Source organism: Sinocyclocheilus rhinocerous, unplaced genomic scaffold, assembly GCF_001515625.1.
Source record: "Sinocyclocheilus rhinocerous isolate Xijiao unplaced genomic scaffold, SAMN03320098_v1.1 scaffold1600, whole genome shotgun sequence".
NCBI lineage: Eukaryota > Metazoa > Chordata > Actinopteri > Cypriniformes > Cyprinidae > Sinocyclocheilus > Sinocyclocheilus rhinocerous.
Genome location: NW_015665129.1, coordinates 1,826,498 through 1,840,794, shown reverse-complemented (window position 1 = coordinate 1,840,794; position 14,297 = coordinate 1,826,498). Strand labels below are relative to the sequence as shown.

General features: G+C 35.7%; 1 pseudogene; it reads right to left on the bottom strand.

Annotated features, from left to right (window-relative positions):
• Positions 1–14,297, bottom strand: part of LOC107731133 (nephrocystin-4-like) — a 161,425-nt pseudogene that overhangs the window by 139,645 nt on the left and 7,483 nt on the right.

Below are 14,297 nucleotides of genomic sequence, written 5' to 3'. Positions count from 1 at the left end.
GATCCACCTCATAGTAACAATCCTGTCAGATCGTCCATCCTTTGAGTGAGAGTGTAACGTTACAGGTCGGCCGATCTGTTTCATGGTTAAAGTTAACCTTTTCAACATGTTTCCTGTGTAGTTCTGACGTCAACTTTTTACGGAAGTCACAACGGTTCTGAAAAATCACGGCTACTTTATGCAGGCTGTGTGCATTTTATTGTGGACTGACTGTTTTGAAACTTATATGGTAGTTAAATAGCCCCTAGACCTCAGTTATCGTGAAAAAAGCCAGGAAATTTCAATTTTGACAATATGGCACCTTTAAACCGAAACAAGGAACGCACTTATTTATCAGTGAATTATTAAAATGTTAATGCAGCCTCCTTACTGTTTTTCCCTGACACATTCATAATCATTACTTCTGCCGGTGCGCTGTGGCAAAGTTAACCTTTTCGACATGTTTCCGTGTTGTTGTTGCTCAGCAATGGCATGGACGCGATGTTGTCTGGGGGTTTGGCAAAAGGAGAGTGGGACGGTGGGCGGTGCTCGGGGTGGTGACTGAAGGCGGTGACTGTGTAGTTCTGACATCAACTTTTTACGGAAGTCACAACGGTTTGTGAAAAATCACATCTACTTTATGCAGGCTGTGTGCATTTTATTGTGGACTGACTGTTTTGAAACTTATATGGTAGTTAAATAGCCCCTAGACCTCAGTTATCGTGAAAAAAGCCAGGAAATTTCAATTTTGACAATATGGCACCTTTAAACCGAAACAAGGAACGCACTTATTTATCAGTGAATTATTAAAATGTTAATGCAGCCTCCTTACTGTTTTTCCCTGACACATTCATAATCATTACTTCTGCCGGTGCGCTGTGGCAAGCTTTATGCGTGTGCTTGAGCGCTTATTAGGCAATGTAGGCAATTGAAGGCTCATTATAATGATTTAAATGGTTTATTATATAGTCGACCAGAAAAATTCTTAGTCAAGGGAAGCCCTAATAATTTCATTGTAGTGGTTGAAAGAAGACCCTGATTGTTAGCAATGCTAGTCAGATTAACTGTAGTGAATCAGTTCAGATGGGGTATGTAAATGAATCTATTCAAAAAAACAATCACTGACTCAAGTCCCTGCACTGCACTTCTTACTCACATATTTTCAATTAAAACTGAAAATTTCATCTGAATTAAATTATCTCTTCAAGTTCAATGTTGCCAACTAACATTGCTCATTCATAAACATTAAAAAATTATGTTCTTTTGAACTTTCTATTCATCAATAAAACCTTGAAAAATTTATCAGTTAAATATTAAGCAGCACAACCGTTTTCAACATTGATATTAATAGAAAAAGGTTTTACAAGCAGCAAATCAGCATATTATTATAATTTCTGAAGGACCAATGTGACTCTGGACTGAAAAAAACCTACTTTGCCATAACAAGAATAAATCACATTTTAAAACATATTAAAATGTTTAAAACAAAAAAAAAAGTTATTGTAAATTGTAAAAAAGACAATTTATAGAAAACGTATAGCTGCAATTGACCACTAGTACTTTTTCATATATTAAAAAAAAAACACACACAGCTTGACTGCAGTACCTATATACAGTAAATTAAAAGTAGCTTGTGAGGTTACAGTTACAAAGTAGCTTCCCAACACTACAATTCATGTGTTGACTGGATTTCTTCTAATATCAAATGTGTATCATCCTTCGAAATGGCACCATCGGTGCCTTACTTGGCCATGTTCGGTCATAACAACAAATCAAGCTTCATCTTTGCGCTCTGTGGTGTTGGACATCTACACTAAGAATGAAAAGGCTTTGAAGCCGGCCGTCGGTACACGATGCCTCGATGGACCACGAGCATCCCAAACACACAGAAGGTGTTGCAAATCAATACAAACAACTCAATTAAGTTGAGCAGGATGTGCAAAAGGTATATGAGGGACAGGGAGCAGATGATTCAGTTTAAGGGGCATCTGTACCCTGCAGGTAAACTTCCCTGACCTTGCTGATCAATACCGCAGTGCTGACGGGATAACCTGGGTTAACCTTCTCTGATCACTCACCACTGCCTTCTTTCGCTAAAACGTGTGGGAATTTACACAGTACGGTGCCTATGGAGCCAGCAGGGAGACGAGTCAATCTAATCATTTTACAGTAGATTAATATGATCCATGTGTTACAGAATTGATTTATTAAAATTCTTTAGCTCTGAGAGACGAGTCGGGCATAATGAGTGGAGAACGGTTCCTTTTGAAGCATTAAAAAGAAATCAGGGCTTATTAGGATGATGCATAGTGGCCTCTGAGATGTAAAGAGAAGCTGAGAATAGAATAGAACACGGATAAAGAAACTGTACATTTTATAAAATGGATAAATGAAACAAACCATCCGAACAAACCAAATCAATAAAATGAATCCAACTCATCGCCACCCACCCTAGTCTCTCATTATTGTATGAAATACAACTCCGTATTGAAAATACGATATGCTGAATACATATGTATGCGAGTTTTGAATGTTTTTTTTTAGTATGGAGGTGCGTGTCAGCATGCAGAGTGATTTGATGGAGCCGAGTGTGTTAGGTCTGTGGGCTGCTTTGTTTGAATGCTGCTGAACTCTATTTACTTTGGCTGTGTTGTTTCTGCGGCTCTGCCCTCAGGCGTGATGCCCAGGCCACGGTTTGTTTATTTTGGTGGGAATTGGAGAAGCTCTGCTCACAGTACCCAAATTAAAAACCAAGGCCCCGATGTCCCGGGGAGGACGACGATCAGATTCTTCTTGTCGTGTCGAACACACAGACAAGTCACGCAAACTCAATAACAAACAGAGAGAACGTTTGATGAGTATTTTAATGAGCACTGACATGATAAGTAAAAGGCAAATACTAAACTTAGCAACAACCTTGAGACGTTGAGCAAAAGTTTAAAATCTTAGGCCTGGTTTACACCTGGAATTCATTCTTGGTTGAGTCAATCAGAAGCAGTCATGAGACTTGCATGTGTTATTATTGTATAGAGACACCCAAACCAGGACCCATGGTGGCCTGTAATGATGACTTTTGAATTGTACCACTATGCATATATTTGCATATATGCATTTATTTTTGCTTTCAAATGCCTGGGAATATAAGTAAATTTGACAAAAAAAATCTCACTTTTAATAGAATATTTATTGGTAATGCATCATTTACCTTCAGCCCACAGCCATCAATCAAGTCTGATTCTTGGCCCTATGTAGTAAAACGTTTGCGCACCTCTGGTAAATGTTTACTATTGATTCCAAATGTGCTTCAAAATATGTACTTCATTTCATTTTTCATCAGAGTTATTTTCTTTGAAGGTTGCAAACAACCTGCAAAATTGAGTACCCTTGATGTAGAGCCAAATTGCTAAAATAACTTTGACATCAGCAATAATTTGTTCTAAAAGTAACATCCAATATTTACAGCTACATTATAGCTGTATAATAATTCCCAATTTAAAAAAAAAATAAAGAAAAAAAAGGGTTATTGTAATAAAACATAATAAATATATAATTAACAGAAATTATTGTAAATAAACCTTTTTTTTCCTTTATTGAAAAATATAAATATTTACAGCAACTGTCTTGGGAGTTTTTGCATTTATGATGTACTTTTGACTGATTGCATGAAATAGACATGTCATCAAGTACTAATTAAATATTGATTCGGTCAATGGTTTCGAAATCAATTTCAACTTAAACTAAAAATTATATTTATTTATTTATTGTATTATTTTTATTTTTTGCCGTTATTTAGCAATATCCTCTTGTTATCAACTCACTCGAAAGCAATGCCATAAAATTGTGCAATGTTACTTACTTCAAACTGGTTAACCCTCACTTTAAAAGAAAACCATTTTTCCATTCTTCTGCTTTTCAGAACTTCTGATCCATATACAGGGTCATTTTTAAGCTGAGCAAATTGATATGATCATTACTTGCACCAGAAGTCCCTCAAGCAACAGGTAACCTGTATTTTCTAAACAATAATCTGTGGGCCGTTATACATCTTAAAATAGCACGGTCTGCATTTCCACCAAAAGATCATGATGAAGCCCTACTTTAATGATTTGGAAAATGTGATGACACCCAGCACTCGCCACAGGATTGAAGCAAGGGCTGCGGCAACATGCTCGTATGCACGCGCGCACCAGCTCCTTCCTCTGTGAAGAGAAGGGCATACATCTCTGTCAGCTCGCTAAATACACAAAATCTCTCAAAACATTGGCAAAAGTGCTGCTGGAGTTGCAGCAATTTGCATACAGTATTTCTAGCAAAACACAAGCTACATTAAAGGAGTCTCTCTAAAAGCCTACTGGGAGTGAATGGCAGGGATGTAATGTCCACAGTTGTGCTGTGGATAGATCTGCTGTTTGCACTCGCTCACAGACGCAAGACCTTCGGGCTCAGAGCTCTCCTTGAGCAGAGAAGCAATTAGACCTGATAAAGTTGTTTCTTCGTAGCATTTCAAAGGGAAGCGTCACAGTAGGGGCCGCTAACAATTCAGCTGTTCCCTTATTTGTGCTCAAGAGCTCGAAACTAGATTGACTCCTTCCTCACCTTCAAACAAACTATATACACAGAACAAAAAAATAGAAAAACTGAAAAAATAGGTTTTACAGACCAGCTGCTCTCAAGTATGCAAGCAAGGAACAAGATTCAACAATGTCAAAAGTCTAACTACAAAAAAAAGCATAAATGTACAGTTACTAGCTTTGGCATATAGAAAAATGGCCACTCACAGTACATTCTTCTAACATTGTTAAAGATGTTGTAAGCATAAACACTCTCTCCAAGAGATAGCACTTCCTTCGACACTTGCACAACTTTCTGATAAGTACATAATATATTTCTTGAAAATTCTGTACAATACTTATTCTAATTATGTATGATACAATACTAATACTAAATATTGTCAAAAACGTACTGACAATAATCCTCATAAAAAAGGAACTGTTGAGCGGTTGAGCAAGTGTTTTTTTGATTCCTGTCTAGCAAAATAAACTTATTTTAAAATTAATCACAGTTCTTTTATCATAATGCAAGTTAAAGTCATAATGAAATGGCACACAAAAGTAGCAACAGATATTTTCTTCTGTGGATTATCAAAAAAAAGAAGAAAAATGTAGGGTGTGGACTTGATTCTATGCAATGGTTGTTGATTGTTTGGAGGCGAGCTTGCAGTTCACAGTAAGATCAATAACATACATTTAGAAAATAGAAGAATTTTCATTTAAGGCCATCTTTAACACTACTTTAATGATGCTATATCAGCACAATTAAACTCCTCCCATCATAATCAACAAGACTGTCAGTGTGACTTCAGATGCTGTTGATTTTTCTGAACAATGTATTTTTATCATGTCACTTGATAAAAAGTGTTGATTGGGTGTTTAGCACACTCTTTTGCGTTTATGTTCTGTCACCACTGAATCCCGCCAAACTTGCAGAATCCATCACCAGTCCTCATTTTGGTACCTCATAATTTACGAACTAAGCATGATTTACACTTTCATATTCAGACAAGCAAGATGCACAGCCTGACAAGTCAAAGCACACAAATCATTTTCATCTTCTTAGTCAGTAATAGTAAAGAAGAGCATAATAAAGCATTATGTGCATCAACTGCTAGTGGTGCTTTTTGACCCCAAGGCCTGCTAATGTCTATAATAGTATTTGGCTCCATGACTTTCCCAGTTGTTCATGATTCACTGGATACAAGGGCTTTTAAAAATGCATTTTACTCACATTTTCTACCCAATAACTTACTTTAGAGCTTAGCATAACTAGAAAAATGTACACTAGTGTTCAAAGGTTTGGGACTTTTATTTTTTTAATAGTTTTATTCAGCATGGATTCATTAAATTGGTCAAAAGTAACAGGGACAGTAAAGACATTTATAATGTCACAAAAGACATCAGTTTCAAATTATTTTGAACTTTCTATTTATCACAGAATGCTGAAACAAAATGAGCAGTTTCCACAAAAATATTAAGCAGCACAACTGTTTTCAACTTTGATAATAATAATAAATGTTTCTTAAGCACCAAATCAGCATATTAGAATGATTTCTGAAGGATCATGTGACACTGAAGACTGGAGTAATGGCTTCTGAAAATTCGCCTTTGCTATCACAGGAATAAAAGTACCATAAAGGCAGTCTAAATGTCCTAAATGGTTAGTAAATAAAAAATAAAAAAAACGAATCCTATATCTCAAAGATGTGCTCAAACACAAGCATAACAGTTGTACCAGTTTGAAGTTTGACTGACTGATGAACCGAGAACTCTCTATCCTCCTGATGACATTTCAGTGTAAAATACAATTGCTCTGCCTTCGCACTCATTCACCTCAGTCGATATACGTCAGCACTCTCTATGTTCCTGTGAAACTACTGTAACAAACGCAAGATGTAAGTGAAGTACGGCTGCTAAAATGAGTCAGTACCGTGTAGAGCTGCAAGCTCATGCAGCAGTCAGTTATACAGTTCCGTTAAATCCATAACGTCACACTTCTAAAGACTCTTTCTCTGCATGGTGCTCTCATCTAAAAAAAACACTACACAAAAGCTGTTCTTGGACTTAAAAGAGAGAACAACGGCACACTAACAAAGACGCAAGCTGCTCTTAAGACTTTGAGCAGACAGAGAAGAAGAGAATAAAGAGGAGGAGTGGAGATGTTCGAATGAGAACGAGTGCAGCAGGTGAAGCCATGGGGAGTGCTGATTGCAGAATTATTTTCACACCACACACTGAGGAGACGAAACCATTCTTCTCGCCCTCTGTTCTCTCTCTTCATCACATTCATAGTCTTCAAAGGCATCGTTTCGTTCGCCGCCTCTCATCTGACGAGTACCTGCACTCCTCGTCAGCTCAAATTCTTTCTTTTTCAACAAGAATTGAGAATTGGTTCCTAATGTTTAAATGTGCACATTCAGTCCATTCAAAAAAAGCTAAATGGATGTTTTTGCACTCAGTAACAGCTAAAACCAAAGAATGGAACAGAATGCAGGCATCTTGAGAAGCTTTTTAAAGTTTATTTTCTTTGACACACGGCGTCTTAAAGACAGAGCGAAAAAACACAGCGAGATGCATCACAGTCAAAGGTGTTTGCCTAATGCATGTCATCTTTAAAATGGCACTGATAAAACAAGGAGACATAATGCAACAGGTAAAGACATCTAGAGTATTTATTTACATAGACAACAATAAAAAATTTAATTAAATTTAAAAAATATGTGAATGCTTTTGAGACCACAAGTTACTTAGCACAAAAGCATCTGACGGCAGTATTGCTATTGTTACTTAAAACTAATTTTTAAGCTTTCACTAATAGAAATTAAGCTGAAATACATTTTTAAAAGTATAAATATTAGATCAATTAAATTGTTAGATGAATTAGAAATATTGCTTTGGCAAGTAACTGAAATAAAAATGAGTTTAAGCTTGAGAACTAAAATTGCTAAAACTTATACATATTAGAATATATATATATATATATATATATATATTCTAATATGCTTATTGTCACGGTGCGTAGGAGGGAAACGAGGAGACGACGTTCAAAACATGACTTTTAATAAACAAACCAAATGAAAAGGAACACTAACATAGGGAGCACAGGAGACACACATGGAATAACGTTTAAGACTTGACAAGAAAACATGAGGCAGACTACACATTTATTCTAAACTTAACGATACCGTCAACTACAGACGTTGCATCCATCGATTCCGCCATGTTTCTCATTGACACGCCCCCAACTCGGAAACTCGGGGCTTAAAGAAAATTTTGAGTTTCCCACTCGTAATAACGACTTTGTGGTGGCGTTCATGTGCGTTCAACTCGTAAATACGATCTATCCGACATGACTTGAACGCACCATTATATGGTGTGCTCAGTTATTAATAATGGCTCTTATTATTGTCAATGTTGAAGGCAGTTTTTGCTGCTTAATACAGTATTTTTGTAAAAACCTAAATACATTTTTCAGGATTCTTTTATAAATAGAAAGTTCAATTAACAGTATTTATTTGACATTCTATATTTTTAACATTATAAATGTCTTTACTGTCAATTTTGATCAATTTAATGTATCTTTACTGAATAAAAGTATTAATGAAGTCAATTTTATGTTTCTTGGCACCAAATCAACATATTAGAATGATTTTTGAAGGATCATGTGACACTAAAGACTGGAGTAATTACTGCCAAAAATTCAGCTTTGCCATTACAGGAATAAATTACTTTTTAAAATATAGTCAAATAGAAAACAGTCATTTTAAATTGTAATAACATATGCATATACAATATCTCTGTTGGGTTTTTTCTGTATTGTTGATCAAATAAATGCAAAAAAATAAATCTTAATTATTACAAACTTTTGGTTGGCACCGTAATAGTATATAAATAATACTAAAACATCACTTTCTGTCATAAATATGCATAAAATTTCAAATAACAATAATCTTCACAATCCCTCCCCTCCATCAAGAACTGCCCTGTTCTTCTTTAGGGTGTGAGTGCCTTTAAGGACCGGCTGATCTCAGGGATGTTTGCTTCTCCATGAGCTGAAATATTGATCATTTCCTGGACGGCTGGTGAGCCACATATATAATTGAAATGAATCTCTAGGCTTGTGTCAGAACGAGTGGAAGAGTTAAAAGGGGTATTGAAACATCCGCGAGGCTCTTAGAGCCTGAGAACATAAATCACGCTGAAAGAGGGAGATCTGTGGACCTTGCGGTCCAGCCTATTGAACGCTGTGAAAGTTGAAGAGATGAAGCACCTGACACGGCACTGGCTGCATGCTTGCTGAGAGGCTCTCGTGGAGGAAACCAGACCGACCCAGAGGAATCTGGACATCCCAGAACGCTACATCACACTGCATTTAAAATCACTTTTCTCTCTCAACTAATTACAGAATTTAATGAACTCCTGGCTATCCATTAAGGATTTCTAATTTAGAGTCCAGAATGTGGGCATAGCAAACTAAATAAGCACTAATAAGAGCTAAAAGTTCTCTACAGAGTGCTGTCGCATGTCATAAAATGTTGTGCTAATTGGTTGAACAGATATGTCACCAGCTTCTAAGAACAACTAAGTGTAAATTTAGCCTTTAACTTTGTTTAAATGTTGTTTTAGGGTCAAAGGTTTTGGTGACCTATTCGGCAGTTACTCACAAAGCTAACAAAAAGTTGAGAATAATACACACTTTAAAAAGTTTATTAAAGAGTAAATTATTTATGCAGCATGTTTTTAACATGAATTTACTCCACACAGTAATTAGCACAGGATTTTTCCCTATTCTAGTCATGAGAATTACATTATTTAATCATGTATTCATTTATTTATCTACTGGATTTCAGTAATGAGAATTTAAGGGAACATAATTATGCTCAATTGTCCTGATAAATTTATAACAAGGCTAAAAATCTTAATGGTCCTAAAGGCAAGCTTAATTTTTTTTAATGCAAAATATAATTTCTTATTCTTTTCTTTTGAATTAGGGTGGGGAAAAAAACATGTTATGCTGTACACAACTTATAAAAATACGAATAAATAAATACAAATAATAATAATTGTATCCACGAAGTAATAGGCATGAGCCTTGATATTCCAGTAATGAGAATTACATTATTTAATTATTTATTCATTTAGTTATTTATTTACTGCATTTCAGTAATAAGAATTTAGGGGTAACAATGTGTTTAATTGTCCTGAAAATAATATCACGAGGCACAAAATCTTAATGGTCCTAATAACAGGCTTCATTTTGTTCATGCAAAATATTATTTCTGTTTTTTTTTTTTTTTGAATTAGGGATGAAATACGACCTGAACATTTATTTGTGATATTTCCCCATAAATCTATGGTTCTATAGTTTTCCCAGTTCCCCACTGACACTGCCATTTTGCACATTGCCCATCATATAGCCAGTGAGGAGAGACAGTTTAACATCACACAAGGGGAGTCAATGGAAAACGCCTGACTCTTCTGAACCACAGCCCAATAACGCTTCCACTCAACTGTGTGACAGCGCTGCCCTCTACAGGCCGAAGAGCTTTATGGCTCCCATCATCAATAACCCATGTTCCCCAGACACAACCTGTGATTTATAGGGGTTTAAAGAGGCTGGACCTTTACAAACAGAGGCCTGGTGTGACACTCCAACATCCTTAGCAAAAGAAAATATCTGATTAGGTCTGCAACAAAAATGGAACTTAGGGGTCCTTTAAGAAACAAAGCATGATCTCATACCATAAGCCTGATAGTGATTCACAATAAACTAGACTTCATCCAACAATCGGCTTTCATTTCACCTAAATCAACACAGGCCTCAAATCTTTATTCCTTCAAACCAAAGGTCGCTGATCAAATTAGATCTATCGATTCCTACATCTCCACACAAAACATCAGTTTTGTCATAACACCCCTCCATTGGAGTTGGGCCAGAGGGAGAGTCCCGCTTTAATTCTATCTTCATTCCTCTATAATCACTCCCCCTGTTTGGAGTCTTTCTCTGAGGCGTATATTAAAACAGATCCATCATGTCTGACAGACCTTATGTGATCTCCCGGTCCCTCTTCTGTGCTGCTGCTCCTGGGGTTTCACAGAAGAGCAGACGTCTTATTCGGCTTCAACACTGACGACGGTGGAAATTAGCACATCACAATTCCATAAACAAGAACCTCTCACTCTGTGTTAGACGGCAAAAAATGAATTAGCCAGGCTAATTATTGAATAACACTGGGGTTCAAGCAAGTTCAAAAATGAACTCTCGTCAAGCACAGAATGCAAGTAGCATTTGGCTTTGGGAAGTAAATAATCAAGTTACTGGATAGTGGTAGGTGTCTTAATGAGGACTACAACATCATAAATGGTGCAAGTATAATTATGAGAATGATAGTCTGTCCCTTGCTGATGCAAGGGATTCAAAACAAAAGATATACAAATAGTCTACTAAAGAAACACTGGTCATGAAATTAGCATCTCATAATAACTTCTGCCATATTAGAAGTTAATCTAGGTCTAAAGATTTTTCTCCCCAGATGTGGCAACACATTAACTACTGTTCAAAAGATTGGGGTTGGTAAGCTTTTTTTAAACTCACCAAGGCTAAATTTATTTGATCAAAAATACAGTAAAAACAATAATACTGTAAAATATCATTACGATCAATTTACAATTTAATTTAAACCCATGATGACAAAGCTGAATTTTCAGCAGCCTTTACTCCAATTTTCAGTGTCATTTAAAAAATCATTCTAATTTGCTCATTTGGTGCTCAAAATACATTTCTTATTATTATCGGTGTTGAAAATAGTTGTGCTGCTTGATATTTTAGTGGAAACCTTTCAAGGTTTCTTTGATGAACAAAGTTGTTTCATAATGAATTAACTTTACACAGTTATTGAACTGGACTGAAGTAACACTGAACTGACTGGAGATAAATAATGATAATTGTCTTGCTACAGCTGTTTTATAGCAGAATTTTGGATTTGCCTCATATTTGAAGTTTGCATCACTGATTCTGTTACTTTCCTGTTTAATATTGTAAAGCTGCTATGAAACCAATCTCTATTGTATAAAGTGCTATAAAATAAAGGTGACTTGACTTTTGATCAATTTAATGCATTATTGCTGAATTAAAATCATACCGACCACACATTTTTGAAGGGCAATAGAAAGTCTGTAAAAGTCATGGAAACTAATAAAATATTAAACGTCATGATAAATCATGGACATTTCTAGGGAATACATTTGTGTATTTGTGTATTACATATGTGTACTGTTGTGTAGAGCAAATCTTTCTTTCAAAAAACAGAAATGTTTGATTTGTTAGCAAATTCTCAGATTTGAAGTCAGATTGTTTCAATGAATCAGTCACAAAATGTTTGTGAACCAGTTAACAAAACGAATGATTCATTACCAAATCGGTTAGAATCAAAACCATTTTTAAAAAGCTTATGTAGCACAAATGACTGGAAAAGTCATTAAAATGCATTAAAACTGTGGGAGCCCTGAATGTAGCCTTTTTAATAAAAAATTATGCAAAATACAGTTTTGTGGTGTGTAAATTCTCTCCATTTGCTTGGCACAAGCAGCTGCGGCAAAAACAGGGCAATGCAACTGTGAACCGCCGATTAGACAACAAAAAAAAAAACTAAATGGTTGACAGGAAGGCAAAAGGGAGACAATTTTCAATACAATATGCAGAGCCACACAGCTGTTGGGAGAGAAATGGCAGCATGTAATAAAACACAATGGCACAGCGAGTAGCTGGAAATGGAGCGTGCTGCAGACATTAACCGCGGTCTCCACGGTCTGTGACTCAGAGTGGACATTTTCAAGAACTTTTATTTCCACTTGGTGGATCTAAGAGCCCATAATGGGAGATTTAAGTGAATTACAGTGGTGCCAGGCATGCAGACAGAAGTGTGTGTGGTCTTCTGGACAGCTAGACAGTAAATTCACAGCCTCAGATGGGCCTTTATTGTGCTTGCTGAGAGAGGCCAGAACACGTCTATCATCTCCAATAAACTCTGCTGGGTTCGGTTTGTTTGTGCTGTGTGCTGCCAGCACTGATACTTCAAACCTGAGAGTTTCAGCAAAACTAAGAGGTTGAGCTGTAACAAAGATTAAAAAAAATGTGTGCACCCAGGGTCAGGGTGACTGCCATCATTACTGGAAAAAATGAAAAATAAATAGCCTCAATGGCATAATGGAAAGACTGGTTTTATTTATAAGTGCAATCCAAAATAATCACTCAAATAAGGCTGAATTAAACAGATTTTGAAGATTTTTTGGTGAGTGTTTCTGCAAGTTACATTGATACACCAGTAGGTGGCAACAAGTGACTGTCATCAGTGAGTCATTCCCTCAAACTCTTCCTTCCAAAACACTGATTTATTCAGAAACTAACAAACAGGGTTATTATCGATAACTAAAACTAAAACCATGAAACACAATTTTATTACTTGAAATAAAATAAACGTTAATTGAAATAAAATGAAATAAAAAAAACTTTTAGCTAGTTGCAAAGGCAAAATTTCTTATTTTTTGTTAAAGTTGAAGTACTGAAATAAGAAAAAACTCAAATTTAATAAAAACTTACATATTTAAATAAATAAATAATGACAAAACACAACAAAATTACTAAAAATTAAATGAAAAGAAAATATAAATATAAATATAAAATCTAATTCAAAATAATAACAATATATAATAGTATATCAATACTAAAATAGCATTGCTACAAGTGACTGTTTCTATTAGGGATGTGCCGATACGAGTATCAGTACCGAACGGTTCACGGGGCAAATTCCAAATGGAAGTGATCATCCCTATCCCCTTGGAGTGGGGACTTTGGAGTGAGCAGGGCACGTGCATGCCATTATGTAGTCTTTTGGAATGACCATGGCAAAGCGAGCGACATAATTTCCTCATTATCTTCAGCTGGCATGTTCCCGTGACAATGCAGCACGGTGTCCGTCAGCAGATTCGCTGATGGACACCGGCATAAAAAAAAATACATTTTATATTTTAAAAAGTTTTATATATATATATATATATATTAGTTTTTGTATATTATATAGCATATTTTAAAAACTTTTTAAAATATAAAATGAATGTTTATTTGCAACAGTTATGTTAACAACAATAAAAAGATATTTATGACAGTAAAACAGCAACATCTGCTGACGGACAACGTGCTGCGTTGTCACGGGAACATGCCAGCTGAAGATAATGAGGAAATTACATCGCTCGCTTTGCCAAGTGCATTCCAAAAGACTACATAATGGCACACACGTGCCCTGCTCACTCCAAAGTCCCCACTCCAAGGGTATAGGGATGATCACTTCCATTTGGAATTTACCCCGTGAACCGTTCGGTACCGATACTCGTATCGGCATATCCCTAGTTTACTGAATCATTTACGCGACCAATTTGATTTCATTGGTGGGGTCAAAACAGGAAAATACATTTTGTCTGAACAAGGTTATTGAACATTTGTGAAAAGGAATGATTAATGCTTCATTTTTTGTTGAGAATTGTGATTAAATGTGTCATGGATGTAAAGCAGTCTAGTTAGCTAATATATGAGGATTTACTGTAATTGCGAGAATGACATGTGTCTATATTTTTATACTTTACACATTTTTCTAATATCTATTTTTGTTTTTGTAATATATATTATGTATTATTGTATATTTTATCACATTTGCTGTGGAAAAGGGCAGGGCAGGTAAACTAAACTGGTCCAGCAAAAAAAAAAAAAAA